This window comes from Gossypium hirsutum, chromosome A12 (assembly GCF_007990345.1).
Source record: "Gossypium hirsutum isolate 1008001.06 chromosome A12, Gossypium_hirsutum_v2.1, whole genome shotgun sequence".
NCBI lineage: Eukaryota > Viridiplantae > Streptophyta > Magnoliopsida > Malvales > Malvaceae > Gossypium > Gossypium hirsutum.
Genome location: NC_053435.1, coordinates 7,631,586 through 7,633,919, shown reverse-complemented (window position 1 = coordinate 7,633,919; position 2,334 = coordinate 7,631,586). Strand labels below are relative to the sequence as shown.

Here is a 2,334-nt window from a genome sequence, read left to right as displayed (position 1 = left end):
AAATGTAAAAATTTGAAGTAAATTTTCTATGTTACCCCTCACATTGACTCTATTTCGACTAAAAACTTCCAGCTTTAAGGATGTTTCGGTTTAGAGATGAACCTACACCAAATAAAAGTCAAAATCTAAACTAAGTGATTAGTTTCATATACAATAATTTACAAAATTTAAACCGCAATTCAACCAATTTTTAAGTTTTACTATGAGATTCATGCGGCAGTGTCACCAATTCACTGATGAAGGATTTCTCTGTTCTACTAGTATTGGTCTATCTTCCATCATGCTGTTCCACCTGTGCCCGTTTGTCCCTTTCCTTAAACCTGTTTATTTTGTCTAAAAGGAAACATGTCCCTTGACTCAGAGACGTTAGAAATAAATAATTTTTACATTTTCCCCCAATTTCCTCTTATTTTCATTACTTGATTGATAGCCACATTTAAAATTTTCAGTCTAACCATTGATTTTCATAGTTAATTCATTCTTTTCTAAATCAATGGTGGATTTTGAAGTGGCTAAAAAGGGTCCTTCTAATAAGACTGGTATCACATGATCTTCTTCAATGTCAAGTACCATAGAATTTGAGGGGATAATAAAACTTTGCACTTTGACTAACACATCTTTCAATACTCCTTTTGGATGTACTGAAGACCTATCAGCCAACTGTAATATTATTTAAGTAGTTTTCAGATCCCCTAACCCGAGTTTTTCAAAAATTAGTAGATGCATTAAATTATTACTAGCTACTAGATCGCATAGAGCTCTATTAAAATGAATACTTCCTATCTCTATAGGAATAGTAAAACTCCCTGGGTCTTTCAATTTTCGAGGTACCTATCTTGAAATAATCATGCTATAGGAAGCATTTAAAGTAGCTTGCTCTCCTACCTTAATTTTCTTATGCCTAGCCATCATCTCTTTTAAAAACTTGGCATACTTTAGAGCTTTTTCAATTAATTCTATTAAAGGTAGGTTAACTTTCAATGTTTTAAATAGGTTTAAGAAACTTACAAATTCATTCTCATCCCACATTTACTTTTCTTTTAGTCTCGAAGGGAATGGGAATTTTGTCTTGGCATAATCTTTTGTTACTTCTTTCTCTGTCTTTGCTGTCGGTTTGATTACTTTCTCTAATTCTGGCTCAATTTATGTTTCTAGGGATACCTTTCAAGGATTGTCATTATTTTCCACGATTGCATTTGGAGTAGTGGTTTCTGGGCTCCTCAATACTTTGCCCTATCGGAGTGCAATTGGTTTCACATGCTCCGTACCTTCTCTCCATGGATTATCTTTCATCTTGCTGGGAATAACTGTGCCAATTTGTCTTTTGACGTCACCCATCTTGCTCATAAATTGGTTTATTTGATCCTCGAGTTTAGTCAATGTTCTTGTTGTATTGGTGCATTAGGACTGCACCTGTTTGACATTAGTTCTCATTTACCTCATTTCTCCCTCAATTCTGTCCAGCAGTTGACCACATGCAGTATGATCATTTGGGATGACCCTATCCTAGGGTTTCTACAAATAAGGAGGTTGGTAATTAGTTTTTTTAACTTGATTTAAATTATTACCTGCTCCTTAATTTCTTTCCCATCTCAAATTCGGGTAATCTTTCTAGCCAGGATTATATGTATCAGAATAAAGGTTTCCACCCCTATTCATGACGTAATTTACATCATTAGCAAGGTTGTTAATATAGTGGAAGAGCAATGTCTCCCCTATGCATAGACAGTGTAGAAGCTGATTCGATACGGTTGAGTCTATCCACTAACTATTGATACTTATCATCCTCTTAGATAGCTTTTACCATAGTAGGTTTCTGACCATATGTGAATCATTCAATTGGCCACTAGCACGAGTTTAGTGCCATATTCTCAATGAACTTATACCCATCCTCGTATATTCTGTTAATAAGGGCTCCTCATGCTAATTCGTCTAATCCAGATCGTGCATTTGAATCCTCCCCATTATAAAACACCTACAGTCACATCCACTTAGGAAATCTGTGGTGCGGGCATTTTTGAATCAACATTTTGAATCGTTCACATGCCTCATAGAAACTTTCTCCTTCCATCTATCTAAAAACAACAATCTCCCTTATTAGTTGTACTACTTTGCTAATCTAGAAAAACTTCTGTAAGAACTTTCCAGCGAGTTCATCCTTTGTCGTGATAAACCCTTGTGCCTACAAGTCTAACCAAGAAAAAACATTATCAATCGAGGAGAAGGGGAACAACCGAAGATGAATAGCGTCATCAGTGACCCTATTATACTTAAAAGTATCACAGACTTGAAGGAACCGTTTTAAATGTTGATTAGGGTCCTTTGTCATAATGC

At 35.4% G+C, this 2,334-nt stretch overlaps 1 non-coding gene across 1 annotated transcript; it reads left to right on the top strand.

Moving 5' to 3' along the window:
* Positions 1–1,997: 1,997 nt before the first annotated feature.
* Positions 1,998–2,104, top strand: LOC121211698 (small nucleolar RNA R71). The gene has a single exon (XR_005906917.1). It is a non-coding gene; the product is annotated as a small nucleolar RNA R71 (small nucleolar RNA).
* The last annotated feature ends 230 nt before the right edge of the window (positions 2,105–2,334 follow it).